General features: G+C 39.4%; 1 protein-coding gene across 1 annotated transcript in view; it reads left to right on the forward strand.

The window, feature by feature from the left end:
• LOC114286072 (uncharacterized) overlaps positions 1 to 14,485 on the forward strand; it is a 161,985-nt gene that overhangs the window by 133,430 nt on the left and 14,070 nt on the right. The window lies entirely within an intron of this gene.

The following is a 14,485-nucleotide window of genomic DNA, read 5'->3' on the forward strand; positions in this document are numbered from 1 at the left end:
TCACAGTCATGTGTAACTTCTATGTCTATTTATCGATCCATTTCTAACTTATCTAACGAATTGTTCTAGCAATTCAACAAAAATGCACACAACAAAGGTGAGAGATAAATCAATTGCAGATAATCATGAATTAACAGAACTCTGACCAGATCGGTGAGAGAGAAGTAGAGAATTCGGCGATTGAGACTTTGGAATGTTCGGATCGCAGATAACGAGACGACAACATACACAAACATACACAAACATATACAGAAGTTGATGAAAAGAGGTTTTTACTGAAAACGGAAGGATTCGAAGGAGCGCTGTAAAGGCTTGTATGAAATTCTCAAAACTTAACTCTGTTTGATAAAAACATTACCAAGATATTTATAGATTTTTGACTTTCTCCCTCATATTTATAGAGGTTGCCACAAGGTACAGTTGTGTTCGGGGTGATTGGGCCTAAATTGCAAAAGCATGTGCAGTGTTTGTATGTAGAGGTATTAGGAAGGGGTAGGTGAATTCTCAAAAACGTGTATGGACTCTTCTAAATTTGCGAAGTACTCTTGTTTGACGCTTGATTTGAGTAAGGGTATGAGATATGTGTTCGATATGTCTAGCAGGAGATGCACCTAACAAGAATGTATGAGTAGTTGAGTGTGCTATATAACTATGCATAAGGCTTCCATTTTATACTCAAATGCTATTTTTTAGTTTGTAAACATCAATTTACCATTAAAAAAATAAAATAAGTATCTAAGAAATGTGAAATATAGCCTCGTATAGGTGTCCTCAACGTGAGAATTACTTGAATCAGACACTCACACACATACCCGGAACCAACAACCATACCCAATTCCATGTAACATAGGTGATAAGGTAACCCTGGTACATGTATAGGTGGGGTTCCAGGTTATGGATCAGCATACCTTCTTTATATGGGGTTGTGGTGGGTAGTTATGCTTTATGGAAGACTGAATGAGGTTAAGGGTGCTGATAATATGGGATGTTCGATTCCAAAGTCATTGCATGATTGGGAGACTGATGTGGTGTGGTGTTAGAATTTTTTGAGAGCTCGTGTAGTGTAAGGTTGATGGGAAGATGTGTGGACTATTTTAGATTGACTGCTTCAAAGTCTTTGGCAATGTTTTGTTGGCTTCCAGAAACTTGTTTCAGAAATTTTTATTTTCTAAAAAATTAAAAGTTAATTTGGTGAAAGAAATAAAAAATTAAAAACACTTGTCATTTTTATATAAAATTTTCGTTTGGGAGGTCAGAAACAATTTTTAAAAATTTAAAAATATCTTTTTGATATTTATTTTTATCAAATTAGTTTCTATTTTTTCAAAAAAAAAAAAATTCTAATTTTTTTTCTAAGAAACAAACCAAACAAGCCCTTCATGGTTCAATTCTGATCAATAATCAATACTAGGGCTTTGCTATAGTTGATTGATCACAAGGTTAATTCGTATTACAAATGAGTGGATTTTGAGAGGAGAGGACTGACCTAGATGCTTTCAAGCATAGAAAGTTTGAGTTCAATTTTTATTGATTCTAGGAGGCAACGACACAATCTGATATGGATACGGCACGTTGAGGTATATGTAAGATATATAGTTTTACATATATAAATATTGCTTTCAAAGATAATTAAAAAAAAAATGTGACATGAGATTAATTCCCAACGTCTAAAGGAGGAGGGATTGGTAAGCAGAATTTTTCGTTGTTTTTCTTTTATAAGAGGATCTTAAGTTATTTTCTTCAAAATTGTAATGTATTTCATGTGTGTCTAAGCGATGGACATGCGTGTACCTCAAGTGTCCGGAGTGTGTCCAGGTATAAAAATAATATTAGGACACATTTGGATGCATGTCTGACATGGCGACACATGTTGGGAAGTGTCCAATGAGATTGGCATGGTAAACAGCAGAACTGATGTGATCATTCAAGTGGCATGGGAGGTGTGTTCATTATTAATATGTCTGGTGTAACTTTGGTGTTTCGTAGATGGGTGGCAGTGTTTGAAGAGGTGTAAGATTAGTATGAGGAGAAGGAAATTTGGACGCCTGCTTCTTTTGTTTGACATGGTGCATAAGGAGAAAAAAAAGTGACATTCCTGTATAATATCAAGGAAAGTGTTTGAACTTTTAATGTATCATCATCGTGTGATTTGAGAGATTCTATTAGGACCATTCATGGTATGCGGGCTTTATATGTAAATAGTATTAAGTCTTTTTTTATGTCAAGTCAAGAGTTGGCTGGAGTTAGGTATGTAAGAAAAATCGAAAAACCGACCGAACTGGCCATATCTGGTCTATTTCTTAACAAGAATTGGTTTGTTCAGTTTTTTAATTTAATTGTTTTTCTATTTTCGGTTCGATACCTGTTCAAGAAATTTGTACACCGAACTAAATCGAAACCGATCGCTTCAACATATATTGTATTTATAATATATAAAATAATAATAATATAATAATATAATGATATTAATAAGTATGATAAATTATTAACATCAATTAATTAATTTTATCATCTCTATAGCCCAAGTTAATAAACTCTTACTATATATAATCTTAATTCTAACTCACTATTCTTGAAATCTTAGTATTTATTTTTAATTTTTTTTGTTTGTATTTTTGTTAATCTAAGAATTGGTGTAATTTGATGGGAGAAGCAGTTTGTATCGGTGCTCAAAATAACAAAACCGACATTATCGGTTTGGTGAAATTTTTTATTTAAATACCGACTGTACCGAACTGTTTACATCCCTAGCTGGAGTCTGTAGAAATTTAAAGTGTTAACTGATGCTAAAGAAATACCATGAAAATGACAACTTTTGGAAGTTTCAATAGAGTTCTCGTCTGGATAAATATATGAAGTTTGTTTCTCTATGCCAGCTGATGTGGCCACTTATTCTCTACCTGTTGACCAAATAGTTTTCTATTCTTCTCAGCATTTGCTGAGATTGAATTCTAGACATGGTAGTACCATTGGTGATAGTGGTGGTGTAAATATTAATGGATAGAAGTAACATGAACTTGCTTGTTCCTTGCATACTACAAGCAGGGTTTTCCTTTCTTCCGCCCAAAGTGTCAGCGATAGCAATATATGTGCTTTCTTGATGATGGATGAAGTCCTTCCCTCTATAGTAGTAGTTATGAAAAGTGCTCTCTGCCTCTCCCACCTGAGCCAACCCTCACAAAAAATAAAAAATAAAGCTTTGCAAAGAAATGGGTGTTTTAGGAAGAATGAACAAGTTATCAAGTTCTAAAAAAGTTCTGTCAAATGGCCTGAGAATTAACCTTTTTCTTCACAATACCACAGCCTCTTTGAATCACACCTAAACGGGAATGGGTGAGTGAATGCTGATTTATTTGTGAGGGTCCTTTTGTAAGGAACATCTCTTTCTTTGGGCCATCACTTCACCGAGTTGACTTCTCAGCGATTCATGTTAATGCAATCAATAAAACTTTTCATCTATTGATGGTGAAAAGAACTATCAAAACTATCCTCGACACAAATAGCAAGTGAAATAGTATTCCTTGCCCATCAGAGTTCACATGAATATTGTCTCAATTTGTCCTCAAGCTACTTCCTTCTCTTATTTATTGTTTTGTTTTATTTAAAGGCGCCTTCCATCATCACATTTTAGGAATGTTTCTTCATTTATATTTCTTCCAAGTCATTTTCCTTAGCTATCATGGCTTTTTAAATCCATGGCAGTCTTACTACAACATCAGTTGCCACAGCATTTTTACAAGTTGATTTATTTATTTCAAACACAACATACATATTTTTTCTACTGTTATGAACCCTTAATGTTGACAAGTAACCTGGCGATGTGATGGCCCAAAGATAGATGTTCCTGAAGCTTGGGTAACCAGCTTGGGGAATGATAGAATATCACCCCCTAGTTATAAATGAAGATTAGGGTTTACAAGAAAGGCAATTACAAGATGATCCCTGAGTGCTATCCCTGAGTGCATAAAATGATTACAGACAGACCCTAGTGTACCTTTCGGCTAATATAATATGCTAACACTTAATATAATATGCTAACACTCCCCCTCAAGCTGGTGCGAAGATATCTCTCATGCCCAGCTTGCCTAATATGTCATGAAATGGTTTATTCTCAATCCCCTTGGTGAGAATGTCAGCAAGTTGTTCACCAGACTGGACAAAGGGAGTACAAATGATACCACTAGTGAGTTTCTCCTTAATGAAGTGGCGATCAATCTCAACATGTTTTGTCCTGTCATGTTGAACTGGATTGTGAGCGATGTTGATGGCGGCCTTATTATCACAGTATAACCGCATGGAGTCCGTCTGATCAATACCTAGATCACGCAACAATAATTTGATCCATAAAAGTTCACACACACCTTGTGCCATAGCTCTAAACTCAGCTTTTGCGCTTGACCTGGCAACCACATTCTGTTTCTTACTCCTCCAAGTAACTAGGTTGCCGCCAACAAATGTGCAATACCCTGAAGTTGATCTCCTATCAGTTACTGACCCAGCCCAGTCAGCATCTGTATAGGCTTCTACACGAAGATGATCATACTTTGAAAAATACAGACCCTTACCAGGAGCAGACTTCAAATACCTCAAGATTCTCATGACAGCCTCAAGGTGAATCTGATGAGGAGCATGCATAAACTGACTAACTATACTGACAGCAACAGCAATATCAGGACGGGAGTGAAATAGGTAAATGAGCTTACCCACTAATCGTTGATAGCTCTCCCTATCCACAACTTCTCCTCCTTCATCATCCCCTAATTTCTGATTGGGTTCCAGGGGGGTGGCACATGCCTTGCAGCCAAGCATCCCAGTTTCCTTCAACAGGTCAAGCACATATTTTCTCTGTGAGATAAATATCCCATCCTTAGAGCGAGCAACTTCAATTCCCAGAAAATACTTCAAGCTGCCCAAGTCTTTGATTTCAAACTCTTTAGCTAAATATTTCTTCAACAGAGGTATTTCCCCACTATCATTGCCTGTAAGAACTATGTCATCTACATAAACAATAAGTGCTGTAGTCTTACCGTGTGAGGAATGTTTCACAAACAATGTGTGATCTGCCTGACTTTGTTTGAAGCCATATTTAAACATAGCCTGAGTGAATCTCTCAAACCAAGCCCTTGGAGACTGTTTGAGACCATATAATGACTTCCGAAGTTTGCATACTTTGCCTTCTGTTTGATGATCCTCAAAGGAATGTCCATATATACTTCTTCTTCGAGGTCACCATGGAGAAAAGCATTCTTGACATCAAACTGATAAAGCGGCCAATCTAGATTAGCTGTTAGAGAGAGAAGTACTCTGACTGAATTCATTTTAGCCACGGGTGCGAAGGTCTCCTGATAATCAATGCCATATGTCTGAGTAAACCCTTTTGCCACAAGTCTTGCCTTGTAACGCTCAATAGACCCATCTGCTTTGTATTTCACAGTATATACCCATTTACATCCCACAGGTCGTTTGCCCGGAGGTAACTCAGTCAATTCCCAAGTGCCATTCTTCTTAAGTGCTTTCATTTCCTCAATCATGGCTAGTTTCCATTTAGAGGTAGCAAGAGCATCCTGAAAATGGTTAGGAATGCTAACAGAGGAAATATTGGACACAAACGCTCTATATGAGGATGACAAATGAGAGTATGATACAAACTGTGAGATAGGATGTTGAGTACAAGATCTCACACCCTTCCTCTTGGCAATAGGAACATCAAGATCAATGGACTCGAGAGATTCAAAGTTACCTCGACTCTCATCAGAAGCAGGAGATGGCAGTGGGGTAGCAGAAACGGTCCCGTGTATCCAGTTAACTTGTTTTCTGTCTATGTCCCGGACATAAACATGCCCGTCCGTATTCTTGGTGACAGTGGGTTCTATAGTCCCAGTAGAAGAGGGGGGTTCAAGAACAACTGGTTCCACCATAGGAAGCACAGTAGTAGAGGGTGGTGCAAGAACAACTGGTTCCACCATAGGAGGCACAGGACTCACTTCACACCAAGGCTCCCCCGGAAATGAGGACGGTGACATCGGAGAGGACAAGAAATAGGACTGGGATTCAAAGAAAGTTACATCCATGGACACAAACCACTTACGAGAAGAAGGGTGGTAACATTTATACCCCTTTTGAGTAGGAGAGTAACCAAGGAAAACACACTTGAGGGAGCGAGGGTCCAACTTACCACGAGAGGGAGAGTGATTATGGACAAAACAGACAACCAAATATTTTGGGACGAATAGAAAACAAGGACGGAGAACCGAGGAGGACGTGAAGCGGAGCCTGTTTGTCCAAGACCTGGGTAGGGAGACGATTAATAAGATGGGCAGCGATGAGAACAGCGTCGCCCCAATAGGGCCGAGGCACATTCATAAAAAAACACATGTACCGAGCCATGCCAAGAAGGTGCCGATTCTTGCGTTCGGCCACCCCATTTTGTTGAGGGGTATTGGTGCAAGAGGTCTGATGGATAATGCCATGAGTAGAGAAATATTGTCCTAACCCAGAATCTATGTATTCCCCGCCATTATCAGAACGAAATATTTTGATAGTGGCCCCAAACTGAGTACAAATCATCTTATGAAAAGTGCGAAACACAGAGAAAACCTCACTCTTATCTTTCATGAGATACGCCCAAGTAGCACGAGAAAAATCATCAATAAATGTAACAAACCAGCGATGACCTTTCACAGACAGAACACGAGAGGGACCCCAAACATCAGAATGTATTAATGAAAAAGGAACGAAGCTTTTATTCAAACTGGGAGCAAAAGGAGCTCTATGTTGTTTTCCAAGTTGACAAGACTCACAAAGAAAGTCAGACACATGATGATTTGTGAAACTAGAAGGAAATAAATGCTTAAGTAAATGAAATGAGGGATGCCCAAGACGCCGATGCCACAGCCATAAATCAGCGGGGGTAGTAGAAGATGTGGTGGAAGAATAAGCAAGTTTGTCCGGTTGATCTAAGAAGTAGAGACCATTTTCTGCACTACCACTGCCAATCATCCTCCCCGTGACAAGGTCCTGAAAAAGACAATGATCAGGAAAAAATGTCACACTACAATTCAAATCTTGGGTAAGACGACTTAAGGATAACAGATTAACAGAAAACTTGGGAACATGGAGAACAGAAGATAGATGTATGGTAGGAGTGACTTGGACTAAACCTTTTCCAGAAATGGAAGAAACAGTACCATTGGCAATCCTAACTTTGTCCTGACCTGAAGAGGGCTTATAGACAGAGAAAAGATCAGAGGAGCCAGACATATGATCTGAGGCACCAGAATCAATAATCCAAGGCAAGGATGTATGACACAGGAAAGCACAAGGAGAAGATGCTAAGTTACCTGAGCGGGCAAAGGACGAGGAAGCGGTACTGAGAGCAGTAGAAGATCGGCGGTCCAACAATTGGCGCAAAGCATCCTCCAGCTCAGTATCAGAAGTTTGGGTAACAGAAGTAGAATTAGAATCAAGGGTATCAACGGCACTAGACTGATGAGCCCGGGAATAGGAACTACGTCCTCTAGATTGGCCTGACCGACCTCCTCGAGAACTAGACCGATCACCTCGACCCCCGGATGGAGTCCCATGAAGCTTCCAACACGTCTCACGAGTATGCCGCGGCTTCTTGCAATAATCACAGAATACAGACTCCTTATTAGCAGACGGAGGAGGCAGGCTGAGGCCATCTCGAGGAGTAGACAATAATGCGGAGCGGTCAGTAGAGACAGGGGACATCATGGCAGACCGGCGACTCTCCTCATTTTGTACATAGGAAAATGCCTCCTGAAGTGAAGGAAGAGTATCCATACTCAGAACTCGACCCCTAACTGGATCATACTCCACATTTAGGCCGGCCAAAAATTTAAAGACCCGTTCCCGTGCGATGAACTTTTTGTACCCGATAGAATCAGTAGGGCAAACGGGCTTATAGTCTCCTGCCGTTGGTGAGGAAAGTGAAGTACTGAAGAACAGTCTGCTCCCCCTGAAGTGAGCTCTCAATAGAGCGGCGCAACTCAAATGCCTGTGAAAAATTTCCTTTGCGGGAATAGGTAACAGCCACAGCCTCCCAAACGTCCTGGGCAGTCTCCATAGACAAGTAGCCCTCACCAAGTTCTGGAACCATCGAATGGATAAGCCAACTCATAATCAAAGAGTTGGTAATCTCCCATTGGTCATAACCTGAGTCAGTGGTACTAGGTGCCTGTATCCTGCCATCAACATACCCCATCTTCCCTCTGCTTTTCAAAAACAAAGTCAAACTTTGAGACCATGCTAGGTAGTTTTGACCATTAAATAGAGAGGTGGTGATTTTCAGACTAGGGTTGGGGTTCTCAGTCATGGTAGTAGGTAGAATGGGACTCTCACTCTTTGGTGTTTGAGAAGAAGGGGACACACTGGTGGAATCTGTCATGGATACAATACTACCGAACCCGCAACAAAACTAGTGACAATCACAAACCCGGAAGGTGGTAGTGAGATAACAGGCACAATGACTACTATAAAGACATAACAAAAATTAAGAAACCATTTTTTTTTTTTTTTTTGTTTTGTTTTGTTTTGTTTTTTTTTGTTTTTTTTATATATATATATTGATTTATTTATATATACATGTATTTATATATATAAATATATATATATATCAGGTTATATTTATATATATATATATATCAGCATATATATATATATTTATATATATATCAAGGGTGTGAGATACCAGAGTGACGAAGACGACAGAGAGATGAGGACGACGAGGGCGATGACGACGAGGGCGATGACGGCTGGAGGAGATCGACGGGCTGAGGCGAAGTAGACGAGCAAACGAAGCAGACGAGCAGACGAAGCAGACGAGCAGACGAAGACGAAGATGAAGCAGACGAGCTGAGGGACGAAGACGAAGCAGACGAAGACGATACAGACGAAGACGAAGACGACAGAGGACGGCTGGAGGAGATCAACCCAGCAGATGATCCAACTAGGTACGTTTTGAACCCTAACCCTAGAGGTGTAGCTCTGATACCATGAAGCTTGGGTAACTAGCTTGGGGAATGATAGAATATCACCCCCTATTTATAAATGAAGGTTAGGGTTTACAAGAAAGGCAATTACAAGATGATCCCTGAGTGCTATCCCTGAGTGCATAAAATGATTACAGACAGACCCTAGTGTACCTTTCGGCTAATATAATATGCTAACACTTAATATAATATGCTAACAGTTCCTTACAAAAGGACCCCCACAAATAAATCAGCATGGACATAATGAAGACACATGCAACAACCATGCTGATCAAAAAAGGAAGGGGAAAGTACAAAATGAATAGAACCATCATTAGGGCCTACGAGGCTGCTTTTTACCTCTACACATTCATTTCTTTACTTTAGGTGTTCCTTGATCTGGTACATACCACTTGTCACAGATTTAATTTTGCATCAGTTTGGATCTGTTTCTTGCTTTCCAATATTATAGTCTATAGTAACTTTAGTTTTCATTCTAGAATATCCTTTTCTGCTTGCTCAAGTATAATTTATTGTTTTTTCATTTTGTACCTATAGGACTTTACCTGAATCATTCCTTAGGGAAGATGATGTAAGTTTATTCTAGATTATCCTTTTTCTGCTCGCTCAAGTATGATTTATTGTTTTTGGTTTTGTACCTACTTGACTTTACCTGAATCGTTTGTTGGGGTAGATGATGTAACCGTATTGGATGAAGGAATGCTCAAGTTCATGATAACTGCATATGATGAGGCATCAAGACTCAATTGTCTGCTGCTTTGTTTGTACCTATGAAGCACAGACACGGACACGGACACGGACACGGACATGGATACGGACACGGGATATGGTGATTTCAAAAAAATGGGGACACAGACACGGCGGGGGACACGACAATTTTTTTAAAATTTATTTTTATATATATTTGCTATATAGATTAATATTATGTTACCAAACAATCAAAATTAATAAAAACTAACATTAATTCAATATATATATATAAGAACCATTACATTTAAACAAATTAATAGATTATCCTCACTTGGACACGTGTGTCCCTGAATTGTCCCTGGAGTTTCCCAGCAAAAAAAAGAAAATAAAATTAAAGGGATATGCCATTTGGCGTGTCCTAGCCGTGTCCCCGGCCAAATGGCGTGTCCTATACGTGTCCCCAGCGTGTCCCCGTGTCCGACACTGCTACGGTGTCTATTTTGAAGTGTCCATGCTTCATAGGTTTGTACCATAGTGATATAGCTTAGCTCGAAACAAGACGTACAATATCTTTCATAAACACCATCATGATAAAGTGCTTTCATGTATAATACTAAAAGCTTTACTTTTCAACTATTTGATTTTTCAAAGAGTTAATCATGGTGGGGGAGCTTGAATTTCCCCCATCTAGTGCAGCAAGATAAGTGTCTGACGAGGAATACTTGTGCTAAGTAAATGCTTTTATTTCAAATAATAGGAAAACTTTTATCACACGAAAGAGGAAAGAAAATACTGAAAATGTATTTTTTTGATCTTTATAAACGCTTTTCCCTTAAATCAGTCCAGTAATTTAAAATGCATTGGAACCCACTATTGGGAGGCATTCATCTCAAGTATTAATGTCTGGCATAAAAACTGGATTTCTGGTACATTAACACATAATTGTTACAAAAACATGTATAGCAACTGCTGCAATATGTTTCCTCTCGAGAGACACGAGCATCAGTGTTAAAGGAAAACTGAATCTATTTTATTTCATTAATTTTGAGTACAGTGCTTATACATATTTATAGAGAAAATGAATATGTAACTACTATTGAACTACAGTTTACATGTAACTGAAATATAACCTAACTCTGATTAATTCATAACCATCTAACTAATCTAACTAATTCTGTTTGGAGCTTGACATGTGACTCTTCTCTGCTGTGTGACTCTCCTCTGCTGTGATCCTGCTTTGATGATGTGCTGCTGCTGTTTGTCTTTGGCTGAGCTCCTTAACATGCCCCCGCAAGCTGATGGGAGAGTGATAACCCAGAAGCTTGGTCTGAAGATAAAGGAAACGAGAGGAGGCAAGAGGTTTAGTAAACAAATCAGAAAGCTGATCCATGGATGAGATGTGATGGATGTGCAACTTCTTGGTTGCAACTCGTTCACGAACATAATGATAATCTACTTCAATATGCTTGGATCTTGCATGAAAGACAGGATTGTTGGACAAGGAGATAGCAGACATGTTGTCACACCAAAGGGTAGGAGCTGACACAGAGATGGACAAATCAGAGAGTAGCATACCAATCCAGCTAAGTTCAGCAGCCATTTGAGCAAGGGCTCTGTATTCAGCCTCAGTAGAAGACCTGGAGACAGTGGGCTGTTTCTTTGCTGACCAAGAGATGAGATTTGGACCTAAAAATACACAGTAACCAGTAGTAGATCGTCGATCAAGAGAACAACCAGCCCAATCCGAGTCAGAAAAGGCATGTAAAGTGAGAGGACCAGGACTAAATTGGAGACCAAGATGAAGAGTTCCCTTAAGATACCTCAGTAGTCTCTTAACCAAAGCAAAATGACTGGTGAGAGGGGTTTGAAGAAACTGACAAGCATGGTTGACAACAAAAGCTAAGTCAGGACGGGTTATAGTCAGATATTGCAAGGCACCAACAAGACTTCGATAGAGGGAAGGCTGAGAGAAAGGCAAGTCTACTGCTGGATCAGAAGAAGATGTAATGGTCATAGGTGAAGGAGAAGACTTGCAGTTGGTCATACCAGCCTTGACTAAAATTTCAGTAGCATATTTCTTTTGGGATAAGAAGTAACCTGAGAAGGAAGAGGTAACAGCAATACCCAGAAAATAGTTAAGAAGCCCCAATTCTTTCATTGAAAAAGTAGAGTGCATGTGGGTAATGAGAGAAGAAATATAAGAGGAGTCACTCCCTATGAGAAATATATCATCAACATAGATTAAAAGAATGGTGATGGAGTGAGAAGTCTTCCTAACAAATAAAGAAGAATCACAATGACTAGCTTTAAAACCTTGAGTGAGAAGAAAGGAAGAAAAGGTGGAGAACCAAGCTCGAGGAGCTTGTTTGAGGCCATACAAGGCTTTCTTGAGTTTGCAAACCATGGAAGGATGTGTGGTGTCAACAAAACCAATGGGCTGATGCATGTAGACCTCCTCCTCTAATACACCATAAAGGAAGGCATTTGAAATGTCCAGTTGTTTGATAGACCATTGAAAGTGACGAGCCAAGCAGAGAAGAGTGCGAATAGTAGGCTGCTTGGCTATTGGACTAAATGTCTCAAAATAATCAATACCTTTAGTTTGAAGAAAACCTTTGGCAACTAACCTGGCTTTATGCCGAGCAATAGCGCCATCAGAATTTTTCTTTAGACGAAATACCCATTCACAACCAATAGCCTTTTTGGTGGGTGGCAGAGAGACTAAAGTCCAAGTCCCTTGTCGGATTAAAGCATCATATTCATCTTTCATAGCAGCAGTCCAGGCACTTGATTGAGAAGCCTCTTGATAGGATTGTGGTTCAGTAAGATCTGTGGTGGTAAATAAACAATGTGGCTGAGATTTGGATCGAGTAATCATAGAGTGAGTATTAGTAGAAGGAAGTGAAGGTAGAAAAACAGATAAAGAAGAAATGGGAATAGAAGAAGGAGCCTGCAAAGGAGGAGACTAAATTGGGGCAGAAGACAGATGAGGAGAAACAGACTAGTGAACAGATTGGAGTGCAGGTGGCTGAACAGACTGAGGCTGGACAGATTGTAGTGCAGGTGACTGAACAAACTGAGGTTGGACAGACGGTAGGGCAGGGGACTGAACAGGCTGAGTTTGAACAGAATTAAATTGACCAAACACAAAAGGAACAGATGGAAAAGAATCTGTGGAAGGCAGAATTGCAGGTGTAGCACTTGTAGAAGGTATAGCTGCAGATGCTGCAGGTGTAGAACTGTTCGAAGACAGAGCTGCAAGTGTAGATCCAACAAGTGTAGAGGAAATGACAACAGAAGCAGGTTGTGAAGACCAGAAAAATGAGTTGAGCTGGGACAAAGAAGAAGAAACAGATGAGACTATAGAGGAAGAAGCGAAAGGAAAATTATGTTCATCAAAAACAACATGTCTGGAGATATACACCTTGCCAGTGGAAGGATCAAGACACCTATAGCCCTTAGTGGATGGAACATAGCCAAGAAACACACAAGGCACAGACCTAGGTTGTAGTTTATGAGTGGTATAAGGTTTGAGCCATGGATAACATCGGCAACCGAAGGTCTTAAGAAATGTATAATCAGGAGACTGTTGGAACAAGGCTTCAAAAGGTGTGAGAAAATTAAGCTTAGCAGTAGGAAGCCTATTAATCAGAAAAACAGATATGGCTAAGGCATCAAACCAATAAGCAAGAGGTAAAGAAGAGTTATGCATAAGTGCAATAGTAGTCTCAATGAGATGTCTGTGCTTCCTTTCAGCTACACCATTTTGCGCAGGAGTATGAGGGCAACTTAATTGATGCTGAATACCTTTACTTTTTAAAAATTCAAGAAATTTGTTACTAAGATATGCACCCCCATTATCACTGCGTAAAACTTGTAAGTGAGTAGAGAACTGATTTTCAACAAAAGCCTTGAACTCCAAGAACTTAGAGAATACCTCACTTTTGTAATAAAGGGGAAATAACCAGGTAAATTTACTGTAATCATCAATGAAAATTACATAATACTTGTAGGAAGCAACAGTGGAAGTGAATGGGCCCCACACATCAGTGTGAATGAGAGCCAAAGGTTTATTGACAGTAGAATTTGACAAACTAAATGGTAGTCCATGACTTTTGGAAACACAACAATGAGAACACATTTTATTAATATCAACAGATGGAGGAGACACCATGTGATGTTTAACAAGATACTGAAGTTTTCTGGATGATGGATGTCCTAATCTAAAATGCCAATTAGGAGAAGTAGAGCTATTAACACTATTAACAGCACAATGAAAACATGTTGCTGGTGAATATGATGCAGTAGATGGAGCAGCAGAGGCAGGGATAGAACTACTAGGAAGGTGATAGAGACCATGGGAATGAAAGCCTTTATAGAGCACCTTCTTGGTACTCTTGTCTTGTATAAGAAACACATCTTTATCAAAAGTAATAGTGCAATTATTATCAGAAATAAGCTGATGAACTGAAAGTAAATTGGAAGAGATGGAAGGAACATGAAGCATTTGGGATAGATGAAAAGGAAAGGAAGGTGTAGGAAGGAGATCTTGACCAGTGTGATGTATAGGCAATGTATTACCATTTCCAACAGTGACCTGATCAGAACCATGATATGGTTGATATGAGGCCAGATTGTTCAAATCATTTGTAATATGGCTGGTAGCAGCAGAATCCAGAAACCAGTTGGTGGTAGTGTTGATATGAGAACTGTCACCAATGATAGAACCAGGCTGAGAGGATGTGGAGGCAACATATGCTTGAGAAGTGGCAGATCTGGTAGGC

Source organism: Camellia sinensis, chromosome 6, assembly GCF_055761805.1.
Source record: "Camellia sinensis isolate YWXY chromosome 6, ASM5576180v1, whole genome shotgun sequence".
NCBI lineage: Eukaryota > Viridiplantae > Streptophyta > Magnoliopsida > Ericales > Theaceae > Camellia > Camellia sinensis.